General features: G+C 38.5%; 1 protein-coding gene across 4 annotated transcripts in view; it reads left to right on the forward strand.

Moving 5' to 3' along the window:
• Nucleotides 1-19888, forward strand: part of LOC149156925 (uncharacterized) — a 387270-nt gene that overhangs the window by 354524 nt on the left and 12858 nt on the right. The window lies entirely within an intron of this gene.

The raw sequence follows: 19888 nt of genomic DNA on the forward strand, positions 1-19888 counted from the left end.
TAAATTATAGTTCGATTTTTTTTTATTTTGTTCTATTTAGAATTTTATTTAAAGTTTTGTTTAGTTTTAGGGTAACGAATGTATATATATGTTTTGTTAACTTTTAATTTTGAACTTCATAAAAAAAATAAAAATAAAAATAAAAAATAAAATAGATTTGGTTTAGAATTAGATTATTTTTAGTTTTAGATTTTAAAGTTAATTAGATTTGATTTTACCCTTTTTTTTAGTTTAGAATTTAATTAGCTTTGTTTATTTTAAGTTTCAGTTTCATTTAATTTAGATTTAAACTTTTGTTTATTTTGGTTTTGATTTGTGATTGATATAATTTAGAATTAGATTTTAATATTTTAAGTTTTATTTGCTTTAGTTTTACTTAGGATAGTTTTGTTTTATTTTTTCATTCATGAAAAATAAAAAATTTCATAAAAACAGAAAAGGTTAAAAAAGTTAGTTTTTAGGATTTATTTAGATTTAGATTTAATTTTTTAAAGTTTGATTTTAAAACAATTCAAAAAAAATATAAAAATATAAAAAATATATATAAAAAGGGCATAAAAGGTTTTTTTTTTCAGGTTTTAGATTTAAGTTTTATTTTTTAAATTTTATATTAGAATTTTATTTAAAGTTTTGTTTAGTTTTAGAGTAACGAATGTATATATATATATGTTTTGTTAACTTTTAATTTTGAACTTCATAAAAACAAAAAATTAAAAAAAAAATAGATTTGGTTTAGAATTAGATTATTTTTAGTTTTAGCTTTTAAAGTTAATTAGATTTGATTTTACTCTTTTTTAGTTTAGAATTTAATTAGTTTTGTTTATTTTAAGTTTCAGTTTCATTTAATTTAGATTTAAACTTTTGTTTATTTTGGTTTTGATTTTTGATTGATATAATTTAGAATTAGATTTTAATATTTTAAGTTTTATTTGCTTTAGTTTTACTTAGGATAGTTTTGTTTTATTTTTTCAGTCATGAAAAATAAAAAATTTCATAAAAACAGAAAAAGTTAAAAAAGTTAGTTTTTAGGATTTATTTAGATTTAGATTTAATTTTTTAAAGTTTGATTTTAAAACAATTAAAAAAAATATAAAAATATAAAAAATATATATAAAAAGGGCATAAAAGGTTTCTTTTTTCAGGTTTTAGATTTAAGTTTTATTTTTTAGATTTTATATTGTTTCATTTTATGTATATAGCTTAGGTGTTAGTTTTAGATTAGATTTTATTTAGATTTTAAATTTTGTTTCATTTTAAATTAAAAGTTTTAAAATCATAAAAAATATAAAATATAAAAAAGCATAAAAAGTTTTAGTTTTTAATGGGTTCATATTTTGTTCTAATTTGTTAGATTTATTTGATTCTAGGATTTAATTTTAATTTAGTTTAGTTTAGTTTAATTTTGTTTTAAAAAATTCATTCTTCAGCATCTTTTGTGGTATCGATGTTTCACTTTTCTATAGTTAAATGCACTTAATGTTTATTTGAAGTTAGCTATGTGAAAGTGGTAACTGGTCAACATTTAAATTTTATGATCATTTAAAGCATTTGATTTTTCTTGAAGTTTAATTGTTGGAACATTGTTAAGCATTGTGCATTTATTGAATAGCTTGTATCGCTTGGGATATTCGATGATAAATGATTGTTTTACAAGGTTCATATTTCTGCAAAATTTAATAAATAATCATTTAATCATTAACTCCATAAGGCACTGGTACATTAATTCCTAAAATCAATCAAGTACTGATATTGCCTTGCTGTGTCTCCCAACCAACTGGTCCACAGTTGGTCTTCATTCATCCCATAGGGTCTACCCCCCTTAGCCTCGGGAGACGACTTAAATGGAGGGATCGGGGATCAGGGTGACAACCCCCGGTCTAACCGTTGTCGCGTTGCCCAGACAATCTGTGCGACAACAGGCCCCACGCAGAGCAACACAGAGGCCTCCAGCGTAGAAGTCCGAGTTTGCTGAGGAGGCTAACGTTTCTAAGCCGGGAGGGCTGGAAAATGCTTCTGAGGGCAAATCCATTCTCAGTTGATCTGACACAGGGCCTTAGAGGCTGACGCAGGGGCAGCGCAAAAGTAGCAGGGGAACTCATTGGTTCAGCTGTCGGATCTGTCGGGACTTGCAGTGTAGAGTAAGGAAATCTCACCAGTTTCTTTTGCTAAGGGATTTCTCTGTAACTGGATTGCCAGGAAGGCATCCAGTAGTTGTATTCAGAAATACTTCAACTTAATAATAAAAACCCTCAGATCTACTGTACCGGTTTTCCCGCATTAGGTTTTTCAGGGAAGTTTGTCCAAAAACAATTATGTCATTTGTGTGTATCTTTCTCTATTGTTCAGTTTCTTGTTTCAGCATATTATTTAATTGGTGTAGGCTGTAGTGTATGTATTTCGATGTTTGCCGTAGGAAACTGCAAATAACTTGTTCATGTAAATCTAACAAGTAGGAGAAATATCATCAGTTGTGTGAAAATTTCTAATCTGAAATTCTACTGCAGCAACTGATTTATTTCACCTACTTATTCTTCACAATAAGTTATTTATGAAATCCCTTCAGCAAATATTAAAATAAATTCTACTACAGTTATGACATAATTACACAGAGAAGTTACATACACAAGAACCAATGACATCAACATAGTTGTTTTTGGACAATTGTCCCCGGAAAAACCCAAAGTGGGAAAACTAGTGCAACAGATGAGGGTTTTATTTATCTTCAGCAACAATTGCTTTTGCAAGGAATGATTTTACAGAGAAACTGAAAGAAAACACTCGAGACTTTCCCCTGGAAACTTTCTAACACTTTGGAGACCCTTCTCCCACTTCTGCGTCAACTCTACGTCACTCTACGTGGCTCTGTGTCCCTTTGCTTCACCCTGCGTGGGGACTACTTCTCTCCTTTGGACTACGTCTCCCTCTGCATTGTCTCTCAAATTTCCCTGCATCACCTCCTCCTTAGTCACTGATTGCTGCTGATGCCCTTCTCTTCCTCCACCCTGCAACTCTCCCTTTGAAATCAATCTCCTTCTCTTGAGAATCGATTTTCCTTGAGATACTATCTGCCGATATGTCTTCAAATGATCCTCAAGTCTTCTCTTATACTTTTCCTGTTGACGAATCAACGGCCGAGATTAAGTCTCTAATCAACAGCTAAGATTAAAACAAACTTGATCTTCATCTCTTAAAAGCTTCTCACCCTTATCTTTATTAATACTCATTAATATTTTTATTTTCCTAAGTTTAGACTTAGGAACCCATTAAAAATATTGATTATTTTAATAACTCCTCATCCGGGTGGAATTTCTCAAAACGATTTCTGGGTCTTGGAGACCTCATGTGCCTTAGCCTCTCCTCTAAATTTCAAGGCTAGAGCACATCCAACGCTACTAAAAATCAACACTCCCTCTTAGCGAGGAATGTGCTCTAGCAATGCTTCACCATAGAAGCATCACACTGATCCTTCGCATCGGTTCTCTGTGCTGATGATTGGCCTGCTGCCCCACATCCATTGCACTGCTACTTCCTGTACTGCTACCCATGACACTGCCACTGCCACTGCTACATCTGTACTGCAACTCCCTCTCAACACGTTGCATCATGCTGCCCATAGTATTGCCACTGCTAACTGTTGCACTACAACTCCCGACACTTAATCATTTCTGCCACTGAAATGGATTCTTCACCATCCCCATATTCTCCCTGAAATAAACAAACTTTGTTCCTCCTAGAGCCTTGGTGAGGATGTCTGCCAGCTATTCTCTTGTATGATTTTACCTCAACTGTATTGCCCCTCGTTGGACACAGTCCCTGACAAAGTGACACTTGATATCTATGTGCTTCGACCGATCATGAAATACTGGATTCTCAGAGAGCATGATGCAACTCTTATTATCACACAAAATCCTAGTCGCTTTCATCCTTCTCCTGAATAGATTTCACAAGCAATCTCCTGAAGAAAAATACTTGGCAATCTTTTCATTTTTTATTAATCAAAAAAGGGCTTAAAGGCAACTCGTCATGGAGGAACGAGTGGTATAAAGGGTAGCAACAGGTTCCGGTGATGGGGGAACTGCTCAAAACACTGAAAGGTCAAGAGGCTAGCTTTAAAAACCACTCATCACTGCAGTTCCTCAGGAAAGGAAAAAACAACCAAGTGAAAGCATATGATCAGCCAAAGAGATGGTGGCGATGGAATAAAACAACCAAGGCTCATCTAACAGAAATTAGCTGATTAAAATGGCAATCACGAGATGTAAATCAGGCATGGGTTCATTTTTACACAAGCTTGAACCATGGAGAACTCTGCTTGGATTTAGTTTCATGTTTACACAAGCTTGAAACGAAAAACTATGCTTGAGATAAGTTTGCATGCCCCCGGCATAATGACTCAATTCGAGGTACATGCCCCCCAAGCTTCATTTCATTCAACTAGGTGAATGGAATGAAGGTTCACTTTCGAGATCCAGGAAAGACTCATATGGGATTTTACGAGATCTTAATCAAAGACTCGATTTGGAAAAGGGTGGTGCTTTATTTTTTAATGAAGTTGACACAGTAAAAGAACTATCCTCGAGACCCTTGTCTCATTTTTTAACGAGCTTGACACAAGACAAGGAATTATCACTCCTTGATTCATTTTTTAACGAGGTTGTCACAAGACAAGGAACCATCCTCATGACTCCTTGTTTCATTTTTTAAAGAGGTTGACATAAGACCAGGAACTATCCTCACGACCTTTGTTCATGACCCATAATAGAACATGGCTCCCAAGAGGTCTTGACTAGATGGAAGAACCATGCTCTGGGAGGAATACATGTCATTTGGTACCAAAGACATATTGGGTTCTAATGCCCCCAGTACATAATGTACAATACCATCTGTGTGATCATCAGCAGATGCAGAGATAGAACAGGTAGCCACATAATTGACCTGTGACGGGGAAGGTATTGTTTGCAAACAAGAGCCGATAGGGGATGATGGTTGCAAAGGAGGCGCCTAGTGACCAATGAACGACAGTTGATCAATAGTCACAATTCTCCCTTCGTGCGGAAAACAAACCACATGGAAAAGTGAAGAAACAAGAGCTCCCATGACATAAACATAGTCGCGTCCAAGGAGAAGATTGAAATCTAAGGGACCTTGGACTACCATCACGTCTATATAGATGGTCTTTCCTCCCAAAGTAATAGGGAACTTCGGAAGGATCCCTAAGGGTTGACTGGTTCCTCCGTTGAAAGCCAACAGATTCTGGGTGACAGGCACAAGCTGTGGGGAACCCAAAGCTTGCCAAGTAGTAGAAGACATGATGCTAACAAATGCACCTTCATCTAATATAGTGCCATGTACTACCATATTATAGGCTTGTACTGTGATCTGGAAAGGCACATAAGATGGAAGGTGAAAAGCAGTCAATTTACTCCAATCAAAAGAAACGACAGAACTACTTGGTGGGGGTATCATATGATTTCCCCCATGCTCTGCAGGAATAGGAGAAGGACTCTCCTGAACAACTGGGACGGGAGGGTCACTCTTCGATTCATGAGAATCTGAGGAGACGAGAAGAACATGAGCAGTATGATCACCACTCTCTTCGGGAACAGAGTGAACAACTGAAGGCGGAGCCAAGTCGACACTCTTTTCGACCAATGGTTGGTCGGGAACAGACATAAGAGAGTCATGCTCAAGAAGAGCAAGATGGGCAAGAGATGAATCCAAGTTAATCTCTTTACCAACTATGAGAGGGTTAGAAAAAAGCCTTCGATAACCAACAGGAAGTTGGGGTTGAGGAGCTATAAGGTTTTCCAAAATTTTGGAAGCTTTATCCATAAGAGGACGAAGTTGAAGAAGATGCTTCCCTTCACATAACCTATAGGGGAATCTAATTTTTCCCTTCTTCTTACCATCATTAGCTGAAGATGTAGCATCGACATGATCTCCAGAGGTCGATAGGGATGGTCGATTCAAGTCTTGAGACCATACCTTTAAGACTTTGGGAATGCCAAGATAGTCTCGAAGGAGATGGTCATCCTTACACAGCTTGCAAGGGAATCTGACCTTTCGTGGGGGATCGGAAGGTTTGTCTACAAGAGGTGCATTTGGAGCAATAGCTGCACGGTTGGCATCTTGCTGATCTGGCTCTTCTTCCTCGTCTTCTTCTTCTTCTTCTTCTTAGCCTCTTGGTTACTGGATTTCAAACTTTCACTAGGCGAAGTAGAAGAGGAAGATGAAGAAACAGGGGAAGAAGGCGAGGGGTCAATTTTAGAATCAACGCGATGTGATTCACATGAAGGAGACGGTTGGGTAGGAGTTGGGACACTCAGGATCACCGAGGTCGAAAATAACCAGATAGGTAAACCAATGGTTAACCTAGGAAGGGACAACGTTGCCATGTAAGGAGCACCAGTGTTTCCAAAAGAAGGAAAGGGACCAGGATTCCCATCCGAGGGGAATCCTTGACTAGTAGACTCTGGAAATGTTGCCATTGGAATCGACCCTAAAGAATCACTAAGGAAGATAACTTTAACCAGGAATATTTCATGGGTAGTTAATTTTAAGACACTGAAACAAAACTTTGCCTTTTCATATTTTAAGAGTCGAGAAAAGGACGAAAGGTGACTCTAGTCGCTTTCAGATTTAAAACAAGCTCAAAAGGATAAGCACTCGGTGATATTTTAAATTTAAAGAGTCAAAAAGACCAAAACAACTACTCAGGATAATCTAGGCAAAAAGGGATTACCAGGTAACCGTGAACTGCAGAATACCTCCCGGCAAACCAAAAAGTACGAGTAGGCAATCTCCCCGAATGTTGTGTTCGGTGTATCACGTTTACAAGGCGGCAGACTCGGTGTCCTACAAATAAAAGATTGCAACCTAGTGGGGTTTCCCTTTATATACTCGATGGTACAGGGAGCACAAGTCCGTACTAGCGCTGTCTAGTGCCGAAGCGAACGACAGCTGCTAGGTTTAAAGACGCTGGAACACTTCTCTAGCCTAGACCTTCTAAACATGATCATTAGGTTTGAAATGCGCCTTAGGTTAATTGAATACATTTTAAAGTTTATCTTGAAATTATGTCTCGGTTTTCAGGCCTTATCGAAGTGACTCGAAAAACTCCTATATGCAGTTAAATGAGACAAGACCCTTTCAATTTGATGAATTGTTTACACTAATGAGAGTAGAAAACACACTCAATGCAACAAACAGGCAATTGAAAGCGAAATGACCTTTTCACTACTTCACTTTTTTGAAAACAAAATGATGAAAAACTCTTTCCAATTCCTATCTTTCCTATCAAACGCACTTCAAGTAGTCCTTTCAATAGTAAAGAGAATTCATTTCTTTTCCAATGACGATGCAACTCTAGTCTTCAATGATGCTAGCTAATGTAACATATTGATTCAGCAAACTAGAATTATGTATTTTTCAATGAAATGATAAAACGAATCTTTCACAAACACTTCAATGAATTTTTTTCAAAACAATCAACCTCAAGCAAATGCAAAGCACAAAAGAGAATTCCTTCCAAACTAATGATGCAAAGACTCAACCAAAAACAAGATGAGCAATGTGATCTATGCCCGAAAAGAGACGCTTAATCAACAAACGAAACTTTTCAAACTTGTTAAATGGAAATCAAAGCAACAAAAGGACTAAAAAAGAAATGCAAGGAGCAACTTAACTAACAACTTGACTTGCTGAGCACACAAATAGGTGAATGGATGACGACCTAGATTCCCTAGGGCTACAAACCATCCAAGGACTCAAGAAACCAAGTGAAGAAAAGGCAAACCAAACAAGCATATAAACCAAGCTAATGGAGCTTTCTAGTCAAGGAGAACACAGTCAAAACAAGCCAAGAAACAAATATCAGAAGGGCAAGACACACTGGTTATGATCTAGGGGAAACCCTGATCTTCAGAGAAACTTGCGCTGATCGGCGTGACTGTCAAAAAAATAAATGCATTGATCGAGGATTCAAGGAAAAAAATTAAAATTTTCAAAGGTTAAAACCAGACTTGCCACTGTATCAGACTCGGAGCAGTAAACCAGGCAAAGCAGAGAAAACTAAATGGAAATGGTGATACTAGAAAAGTTCACAAAAAACCATAAAATGACAATCAATCAAATAGAAGGATTGGCTCCCCAGTATGGTCACCAATTTGTGGTGCAAGTAAATTCTCAGTCTGGACACAAACAATTCCTCTAGCCCGAGAGAGTGGGTCTAGCCACAAACAAACAATATATGGAAAACTTCCTTAAGCTAGAATCAAATAAGAGGGCCTACCTCTTAGAACGCTATTCCGCTTGGTGATGATCCTGCTTCCTTACTCCAGCGACTTTTCGTTTCCTTCCTTCAAATACCTGAAACAAGCAAATAAACAACAACAACAAATGTGATAGCATACAAATTGCATTTAGCCTACTTAACAAGTCAAGGAACATTAAGCCATCAAATGTATGATAATACTTTAATGTAGGAAATCAATCAATAGTTGTATTCATATAAGTTCAGAAAGAGATCACAGCCAATGCCTTGACATTGCTGGTCTCCTCCGACGTATCCGGGTTCCCACATTTCTGCTAACATATCATGGATAGCCCCAACAATGGAAGTTTTCAGGCTTCTTCCCTTTAGTCTCAAACCAAACCAAACACACTATTATCCCTCAAACATAAACTAGAGAGCTACAAGCTATAGATGTCTTGCTGATTATTCAAGCTCCAAAAATACCAACACTGAAACTACATCCAAAAAGCCAGTTTCAACTTCGGGAAAGGAGGGGCTTATATAACTTTGATGGAGGGGAGATGGTTCGTCTTATCATGGGAGAGGCCTTATCTCTTGGGTTTGTTCCATCCTAATAGGGGAAAGGAACCCAAACTGACTTTCTCGGCTCCATCCAACCCAACCATTTACCGAACTTCTATTACGAAACTTCTAGACCTGGAAGCTTTGTCTCCATATTTAAAAAACTTGCCAAAATAGGATCGGTGTGACTGAGACAAGGCTCAGTAGCGCTGATCGGCGCTAGTCCCAGTGTTAAACTCTATAGATCGACGTAGGGGATGAACTGGTCATTAGCATCGGTCTTGTAAACTGGGGTAAAAGGAAGATTCTTGGGAAATGATGCAAAAGGGAAATGTTCTGCTCATGAAGAGGGACATAATGGGAGTTTCTTCATGATGGGAAAACGCATGAGGGTCACTATAGAGGTCCTCTGGGATCGTGGAACGGGGAGTACAGGGACAATGACAAAATGCTGCATAACAACCCCAATGTGGGGAAAACCCTTTGATGGAATCTTCTTACTATTATTCAATAGTTCAGCAGAGAGAGAGAGTACAAAATTCAAATAGACTAGCCCAATACAAAGTCAAATCAGCCCTGTCAAATTCTGTAGTCAACTACAGTCAAACTTCAGCTCTAATAAGAAAGTCAACGCTGGTCAAATCAGCAGCAAAACACCTCCTTTGAAGCTCGGTCAAAGGAATATCAATTCAGCCTCCATGAAGGGTCAAAGTCAACTCAAAACAATCCCACAAACACTGGCCAAACTCGGTCAAATAGCTCTGTGGTCAATGCTGGTCAAATAGTCCCAAACACCTTGATTTTCATGCCAATCAATGCGGCCTCGAGAGAGGAAAATTCTACCTCCAAAAATGCAATCAAATTCGATCAAATCAGCAGTGGTCAATGCTGGTCAACAGTGTGAAATTTTCGGTTCTGTTTCAGCCCAGAAAAACAGTGCTCCTAGCCGCACATGTGTGTGTGAGAGAGAGAAGATCCCTAAGCTATACGAACCAATTTGTTGAAGAGAGAGAAGAATGGTTTTGTGAATGATGCCCAAATGAGGAGAGAGGTCTCTTCTATTTATACACTTTGTTGTGGGTGAAGAGACACATCTATTAGGATTCTTGAGCCTACATTAAGTTGAGGTAGACTTGAACAATTTGTACATGTGAGACAATAAATTCAAAATCACACTTCTGCTTCTCTGAATGAGATGATATTTATATCAAAATTGGACCTCTTGAAAAGAGGAATCCAATGCAATAATCATCTCCATCATATGAGTTGTCCCAAGGTGGAATTTGGCCCTAGTTGCCAATTTTAACAGGATTGGTGGGGGGACTTCGATGGAAAGAGTGGGCTAGGTCTGTACTCTTGTCTCTGCTTGATTTGGCGGTTAGCCTTGTATCCTAGTCCTATGGGATCTCCTTTACTAGCCACTAGCATTAGGGCTCTCACTACATGGGAAATCCTAATTTTAGTAGCATGGTCTCGTTTCCTGATACCATATACATCACTACCCTTTGCTCATTTTAACTCCATTCATCACTTTTCCCATCTGGGTCCACATAGGGTTAGCCTCCCCCTCCCCTTGTCCACACTTTGGGTCGGACCTGGAACAATGCCTCAGAGGTTGATGCAGCTAAAAGGAAAAGAAAAAGCATAATTTTTCCACTCTCAACAGGAAATGTACCACAAAATACAAAAGATGGCAGGGACATACAAATTTAGCACCTGGGTAAAATCCAAATATGAGCTCTACCCCTTATTATGACCATCACCCTGGTTCCTCTTGATCCTAGATGATCCCCCTCCACATTAAGGAACCCATGATTGTCCCAACACCTGGTGGGCAATGAAATGCCCTGTTGAAATTTCTAAGTATTACCCATTAGAAATTTTAACTGTATTCTCTGGTTTATTTCACCTATTTGTTTAATTACTAACAAGTTATTTAACCTTATAAACACTGAAATAAATACAATACAGTCTCAACCATCTATAGATCAACAGTTGAAAGAAATAGACAAACACACAAGTGACACTGTTATTTTTGGACAATCGTCCCCGGAAAAACCCAACTTGGGAAAACCGGTGCAGCAATTTTGAGGGTTATATTATTATGCAGTCTTTCTAAGTACATCTGGGTGCCAAACTGGCTCACCCAACAGAGAAAATAATCTGGCAGTAATACCTCTCTTCAAAAACAGATATTCTGAAAGTCTACCCCACGAAACCCTCTCCATCACAATCTGAAGCTCAGTGTCAGCCCTCCTGGCCTCTACATCAGCCTAAAACCCTCCGCATCAGCCCTCTGAGGATCTGCACAGCCTCTATGGCCCTCAATGTCACTCCTGCAGCCTCTGCATGGATGACACAGGCCCTTCTGGCCTCTGCGCACTCTACTGCCTATGCATGGCTCCTTTTGGCTCAGCGTCTGCCTCTCTGCCTCTGCGTTGGTCTTTCGACACTATCTCTGCCTCTCTGCCTCGTACTCACTGCCTTTCGCTACAAACTGATCACTAATTCGATTTCTCTTAGCAAACTCCGCTCTAGAAAATCGAATGACTAATCACTATGGTGTGTCTCCCACTGACCCTCAAACCTCCTCTTATACTTTTCCTGTTGGTCTTTCAATGGCCAACATTTCATCTCTAATCAACGGCTAAGATTAGGTTTGGCTTGATCCATGTCCTTTAGAACCTTCTAACCCAGTTTTATATTAATACCCATTAATATTTTATTTTTCTTAAGTTTAGACTTAGGAACTCCATTAAAAATATTAATTATTTTAATATCTCCTTAACCGGGTAGAATCTGCCCAAACCATTTTTGGGTCTTGGATATCTCATATGATTTAGCCTCTCCACCAATTTTCATGGCTGGAGCTCATCCGATGCTACCCAAAATCAACAATCCCTCTTAGCAAGAATTGTGCTCTAGTAATACTCCACACTGAGTATCACCTTGATTATACGGCACCAGTACCTGTGTTGATGCTAGGCCTCCCCACCCAACATCCTTTGCACTATTGCATCATGTACTACTGCCCATGGCTCTACCACTGCCACTACTACATCCGTATGGCAGCTCCCTCTGCATCTGTGCTACTGCTAGTCCTTTCTCCCAACACTGCATCTACATTGCAATCGCCTCTCATCATGCTGCATCGTGCTATTGCTACTGCTATTGCTATTGCACTGCAACTTAGTTACTGAGAAGTAAGTAACTGATCCACCCAACTGCTGACATCCCTGTCAGGCTAGAAACACTCTCGATGTTGAAGCTCTCTTTGCCGCTATCTCTTACTCCATTTGCAATCTTTGCGCTGCTGCAACATCTTTGTGCCTCTTGCACCGCTGCAAACCCCTTTGTTCCTACCTGCACTACTGCAACGTCTTTTGTGCCTCTCGCACTGCTGCAATCCCCACTGCGCTGCTAGGGACTACTGCACTGTAGCACTCTTTGCCACTTCATCAGCATCCACTTGTACCAACGTCCGACATCCTGCTACTCTCCCGTTGGGGCTTCCGTAAGCAGGTATGATCCAAGAGTTTGGGTACCTCAAGGATTCTGCCCCTCATCGCCTATAATCCTCCTGACTATAGCTCGATGTCTCCCCACCTCTTCTCTAGAGGTACATGAGCACTCATGGCACAATCATCATCCTCCTCTACCTCCTTTTTCGCCTTTGCTGACGTTGCCTTGGAGTTAGACACCTCCCCCTTATTCTTCTTCCTCGGGCACTACTTTGCATAATGCCCCAGTTCCCCATAGTTGAAGCACTTAATCTTGGAGAGGTCCTTTTTCTTCCTCTTCTCCTGCTTCCCCGGAGATGCCAAAGCTACATCCTCTTCCTCCTCTTTCTTGACCCGGGCCCCTTTCTTGCTACTTCCCGTCTTGGTCAGCCGTCTGATCTCTTCTTGGTGAAGAGTTGCCCACAGTTCTTCCCATCTTGGAAGATTCGCTCTGCCCAAAATACTCTGGACGAATGTCTCCCACTCCTCGGAGACTGTGTTTAGGGCAGTCCTCACCATCAACTCCTGATCCAGCGTGGCCCCTATGGAAGTCAGTTGGTCCCAGATCTCCTGCAACCGGCTGAGGAAGTGATCTACCTGCTCCCCCTTCTGCATCTTGTACGACCGCAGTTGATTCTCCAGTGGCATCTTCCTCTGCACGTAAGTGCCTTGATACAACGTCTTCAAGGTATCTCACATTTCCTTTGTCATCTCCTTCTTGGCAATATGTTGGACCACTTGATCCTTGACCCGATCAAGGATTATGCATTTTTCCTTGGCCATTGTATCCTTATACCTTTCATTGTCAACTGGGTCGATTGGGATAGCCATTGTTCTCAAGGCAAAGGCCTTGATGCGATGTCTATCTAAAACGGACAGGATCCTAGCCTTCCAGATGAAAATGTTAGACGCCCCGTCTAGCCTGTCCTGATCCCTTAGTCCATTCATGGCCATCTCTCTGCTATTCTTTTCGACTCCTCTGAGTCTCTACTTCCCTTTGGAGCTTCTCCCTTTGACTCCCTATGAGTCTCTACTTCCCACCTGGAAGTTCTCTGTTAAACTCCCTTTGAGTCTCGATTTCCCTCCTGGAAATCCTCATGCCAACCGACGAATCGCACCTCTGTGATCTCCTGTGCTCCTCCAACACTGATCTGGATTCCTTGGCCAGAAATCCGCCGAGGTAGCGACTCCCTCTACCTTGGTCTTGCCCCGTTAGGTATTGTTCTGTCTCGGCAGCAACAACACCCCACAAGCTTCACTCCCTGCAATCTTCCCACTGCTTCGTATGCCCCAGCAACCGAAGGACTGAGCTTCTAGGCTCTGCGCAATCCCAGCATTGGCTGAATTGCTCCACTAGCCAACTGCATCAACCCTCCTGGTCTTTGCATGGCTCTTCGTGAGCCTCTTCTGCCCTCTTCAACATGTGCACTGGCCTCTCTTTGGATCTAACTGATGACACAGTCTCTCTGCGTCAATCCTTCTTTGCTTCTTTCTACCTAGGAACAACTTTTGTCACTCGGGACAGTTGTTTCTGCTGCAAATTCTCTGATTCAGCCAGTGCCTTCAGTTCTCCTGTGATCTGCAATGCTCTAATACCATGTTGAAATTTCTGAGTATTACCCGTTATAAATTTTATCTGTATTCTCTAGTTTATTTTTCCTACTTGTTTAATTACTAACAACTTATTTAACCATATAAACACTGAAATAAACACAATACAGTCTCAACCATCTACAGATCAACAACGGAAAGAAATAGACAAACACACAAGTGAGAGGCTTATTTTTCTATTTTGAGCTATCTTGGTGGGCTTGTCACCAAGGAATCTTATTGTTGCACATTTAATTTATTATTTGGAGCTCAATTAGGCCAATTAGGCTATTCGAATTCCCTTATGGATTTTATAAATTGATGAGAGGTTCATTCATTCCTCTCATCATCACTTGGATTAGATTAGTATCTCTTGAGGGATTTCCACACTTTTTGCTGGGGTGAACTTTCTGGAGTTTCCTGATGCACTATGATGTTTGGATTTTCGCTATTGTCTTTGGAGCTTCTTTCTAATGAAAAATTGATGAATGGATATACTCTCTCTCTCATGTAAGTGAACCTTTAATGTTATTCTTGTATCTTACTTGTCAAATCCATGTATATTGTTATCATTATTCTTGTATGGGTTAATGTAAAGCGAAATTCCTCTAGGACCTTGAATAAGTGGTTTAATGCGTGTGTTGCTCATTGAAGGATTGGGTGAATGTTCCTAGAGGCACCTCTTAGGTTTGAAGACCTTGAAACTTCATCTCTTTGGCAATTTGAAGTATAAATCTCTAATTACCTAGTTGTTTCCCTTGAATAGGCTAGTGAAGGTTCATTAAGGCTCCTTAGCTCACGAAATTCCTCGATCTAGGTGTATCTTGACTCCATTAAGCCCCCTAAGCAAGGCACTTATCCTCACATCCTCTTAGTGGTCAAATTTACCTTTCTTTTCTTCACTCTTCCCAATTTTAGGCCTAACCCTAGAGAGTCACCTAGGAACCAATTGAATTCCTTTGTAGCCATCCAAACACCTCAATTTTTGGTCCACTACTACACTAGGGTTTTCTTTAGACGTCCTCAAAGTTTGAGGAAAATACGACGGTGGAATCTCGAGATATAGCAAGCCCTAGCCATAAGTCCAATTCTTTCCCTAGGTTGATTTGGGTTAGTGTCCTCACTTGGATCATTGCATTCAATCCTCAAAGGAAAACGTGTCCTTTGATCCTACTCTCTCCCCTAATTAGATCGAGCCCCTTCTTGGTTGATCAACTACATACCCTTGACCTAGTTTAGGTCCACTTGGGTTCTTTGTGGTCCCACAACTCTACAACTCAAATGCCACAAGGATTACATAGAATCCATTTCTTCACAAGGATCCTTAAGCCTAGGAAGCCCCTTGTCAAGGCATATCCCAACCCTAGGTCTAGGTATCCTCTTAGCTCTTCCTAGAGAGCCTATCACTTTGCTTTTAAGGAAAATAAGCCAATTATTTGAGCTTCTCTTGAGAATAAGCTTTAGGAATCACTTCTCATCCCATCATTGATATTTTCATCCTTGTGATTCCTCTTATATCGGGTCTCCTCCCATTAGTGAAAGTTTGTAAAGAGCAAGGACCTTTAGTTGAGATGACAGTGGACTATTGCTCCATTATTGCCACTTGACCTAGTAGTTGCTTTATAGGATCCCCTCCTAGGACCCCTGCTAGTTTGAGCTGTAACAAACCCTAAAATCAAGAGAGTAGGATTTCGTGAAGAGATCTAAACTTTATCAATAAACCCTAAGAATATTAGGGTTTCATCATTATGATACCCTAAGCATCTAAAGGCTAGGTTTTATAGTGAATCCTAAGGTTAGGGTTTTATTAAAGAAAAATGACAAGAGATAGAATGATAAGGGAAGATTCAATCTAAATATTAATCACCCTAACAAGAATCTTTATGATTCAAAGCCCTAGACATAAGAGAGTTAGTAATATAAAGCAAATTTCAAATGAGAATGATCATACCTTTTTGTATGAAGAAAATCTTGCAACAAATCTTGTAGTCTAAGACATACCTTGAGTTGTTCTTTAACAAACCTTGTAGAGTTTCTTTAGCAACAAGCTTACTTTTATGATACAAGTATTTCTTTGAAGTTTCCTTCATAATCCTTATGTATTCCTGCAAGCTTTCCTTCTAAGGAAAATACAAAGAAAGGATTATGAGTATGTAATACAAATAAACTTAGGTGTGTGGAGGAAATCAAACATGAAAGAGGAAACAAAGAACAATATACTTATCTTTTGGTAAAATGGTGAAGGCTCCCTCTTAATCCAATCTTTCTGAGGGATACCTACAACTTATCAAAACAATTCAAGAACTTCTAACAAGACATATTAGATCAAAACATAAAAGAAAAAACTTTACAAAACTTAAAACAATAATCTAGAAGGATATGCAAGGAAAGACTTAATAGTATAAGTCTTTGACTTCAGATTCTTCGGCCTTGTTCTTCTTGGGTGGAGCTTCATCAACAATTGTTGTGTGTTCCCTTTCTCTTTTCTTATTTTGGTTCCTAGGATTTTCTGGAGATTGATTCTTATAATGTCCCATCTTATGATAATGATAATATTCTACTTTAGATAGGTCAATTTTCTTCTTTGGTCCCTTAAACTTCTTGTTTCCTCCCTTCTTCTTGTAGTGAGAAAAATAATCATTTGAAGTGTTGTGCTCATCTTCTTCCTTCTTATTATTTGCTAATGAGATGTGAGCTTCTTCTTGACTACATGCATTCCACATTTCTTTAAAGGATGATGTTTCTTTCCAATTGTTAATGCCTAATGCAAAGGAACTCCATGATTTGGCAGACCTAGTAGAGCAGCAATCACGAGTTCTTTGTCTGGAATGATCTTATCAATGGCTTAGATCTCATCTCTTATTCAGGAGATCCTCACAAAATATGAAGATACAGTATCATATTTTGTCATCTTCATTGTTCTTAGTTCATTCTTGAGACTAGCAATTTGTCTAATGTTCTTGATAGTGAATAGTTCTGAGATAACTTCATATATCCCTTTTGCAGTGTTTATATTGGATATATAGGGGATTAGGTTTTCTTTTACTCCATCTACAATTAGATTCATAGCCATGATGTTTGTCTCCTTATATTTTTCTTTTCCTGCATCATCTACAGGTTCCTTCACCTTTCCTTGAACAAATTCCAATACTTTGTGTTTTGCAAGGATGAGATCCATCCTTTTCTTCCATGCTCTATAGTTAGTGGCTCCTAGCTTATTCTCTATCTTCATTGAAGTTGCCATAGATTTTCTACATGTATATTCTTCCTTTCTTTCAATAGATCTTCAAGGTGCCTTTTTCTCTTCTTTTACCTTAGCTCTAATACCATGTTAGAAAATCAGAAAGACAAAAATATTTTCTTATGTTGACAATTATTTGTGATATTCTTATATTCTTATTAGATTTCTTTATGTTCTTCTTTATGTTCTACTCATCAATCAATCATCAAATCAAAAGCATGAAGATCAATGACACCAGAAGTGGGCACTCAGCCACGGCTAAAACTCCTATGAAGGTGAAAAATTAGTCAAACTCTTCCACTAGTAGATTCAAATCAAATTGAGACAAACCAAGATCTTTGACTAGACCAAAAGACCTTCCTCACTCGACCAAGTCATCCTTCCAAGATGATTGTGCAAACTTCAGTAGTCTCTTCTTGTCAACTAGCTTCAACCTATCTACAACACAAAATTTCAGCTCCCGGCTTCCAAAATTTCGGTCGTACCGCAAATCTAAAATTTCGGCTCTCTAGCAACAACCCAGAAACTCGCATGTGTGGCAAAAGAGAGAGAAATTCAACTTCCTTTCACTTGACAAGTGTCTCCTTTGCTAGGATTTTCTCCTTCTCCTTAGGTATTTCGCTCTCCTTTTCCTTCTCCAACTACTGCAAATCGAACTTACTTGTCTTGTGCTCCAAATGAGGTCGAGTTGTTGCCATATATAGTGGATTTTGGCTCCCAATTAGGCAGACACTGAGGAGGCCTGAATGACCCATTTTTCATGAAAATATTTTTTCTTTCTTGATTGGAAAACCCCAAGAAGGGTCTATTACACGATGACATGGACAAGTACTCTTGACATAAACCCTAGAAGCCTACGATGGAAGCTTTGACCTAGAAATAAAATAATGAAGCATGAAACCCGTGCTAATAAATAAATTTTCTCTTATAATAAAATTTATTTTTATTTCTTTTAATAAATATATTATATCTGGACTCAAATACTTATGACGATTGGCACTAGTTACATTCTTCAACACAACTTGCATCAATTGTTTGAATGAATTCATTTGTATCACATAATGCATTAACTTTTTCTATTAGAACTTTTGTATCAAAAATTGCATCTACCTTCACTGTAGATGTTGCATCAATAATATAGTCAATTTGATCTTGCTTTTCTCTTCACTTAGTCTAAATAGCATAAAGCAATTGATCATTCAGTTATATTTCTCTTTGAATATCTTTTGTATCTGCGAGTGTGCCAAGCATTTAATCAATTATGATTTGATTTTGTTGTAATTTCCACTCAAGTACTTTAATTTTATTGTGTAGTTCATGGTTGCGCTCTTACCAATCTTTGATTTCTTGAGAAGCATTTTGTAGACACTTTCCTACTTTACCCATTTTTCACTTGACTCGTTCACTTGTACTTGCTCGCTTTCTTATGTGTCATGTTCACTTGTTCTTGCTCATTTGCTTATGTGTCACACTTACTTGATTTACATCACCTTAGGGTTTCAAATACTACCAATCATGCACCTTAAAGTGCAATTACAATCTTGAATTTTGATCTCCTTATTCAATTTCAAGCAAGTTTTTTTGATGTTTGATTTAAAAATGCCATTCTCTAATGCTCCACGCAACCTTCTAACTTATTGTCGATTTGATTTTCATGCCTTGTTAGTCCATGTGTATCATGATAAATTTCATGGAAATGCCAAAACTAGACACCAAATAGAGTATCACACACCCAAAAATCGTAGACAACCACAAATGTCCTTAGACCCCCATTCAATTTTGGGACAAGTCTAGGACTATGCACAAAAAATGATAATTATATTCTTTGAAGTGGTACATCAAGCTTTCAAATAGCTTAAAAATTCAAAACCCCTTTAAAACTTACTACAAATATTCAAGCCCCTTATTGCAAATTTAGCATATGAATTATTTTCAAATTGAAAAATCATACTAATGTTCAACCATAACTTACCAAATTGAAAAATCATACTAATGTTCAACCATAACTTACCATCTTCACCATTATACCTCCCACTTTCTCAATATTATATTCACCCTTTTATCTCCCACTTTCTCATAAAATGATAAGAACTTCCAAACACATTTTCACACCATCTAATATAAAATACCTCAGTACGATCAATTATGATTTCAAAACACTATGTGATAAGAAATTGGAAATTGGGGTTGAAGACAAAGTTAAATAGTATTTCCTTCTTTGCAGGGAACGTCGCTTCTAGGCATTATTCCAAGACCCAATTTATGGCATCATATATATCTTGAAGTTGAATCCTTTATAATTGTAGATCTTTCCCATCCGTCTATTTCCGTCAATTGGCATCTTGCAGGGTTGCCACAAAGCTTCTAGAGTCAAAGTTCTCATTTCCAACGAGGAGGAAGGCGACTGCCTATATTTTTTAGAGAAGGCATTTTCAACAAGAGATCTATATCTCTGAGGTCATGCATGGTTGAAAAATGAACCAGAACAGAAAATGAGAGATTCCATGCACTAAAATATACCTTTTGTTTTTCCACAAACCACACCAAACACTTGTGTTTTCCGTTGTCTTCTAAGCTTTTGTATGCATATTTGATAACATGTAAGGTTTTACAAATTCTTCCTGACTGCCACTGTTGTTAAACATCGTATCTGCGAGAAGATCTAGCTGACAAAGTCTACTGGTACTTAGCTTCTTTCGTCGAGTCAAGCATAAGCTTTTTCAATAAATTGATTTTGAAATG

Source organism: Pinus tabuliformis, chromosome 9 (assembly GCF_031772625.1).
Source record: "Pinus tabuliformis cultivar Carrire ecotype Pingquan chromosome 9, CPIR1, whole genome shotgun sequence".
NCBI lineage: Eukaryota > Viridiplantae > Streptophyta > Pinopsida > Pinales > Pinaceae > Pinus > Pinus tabuliformis.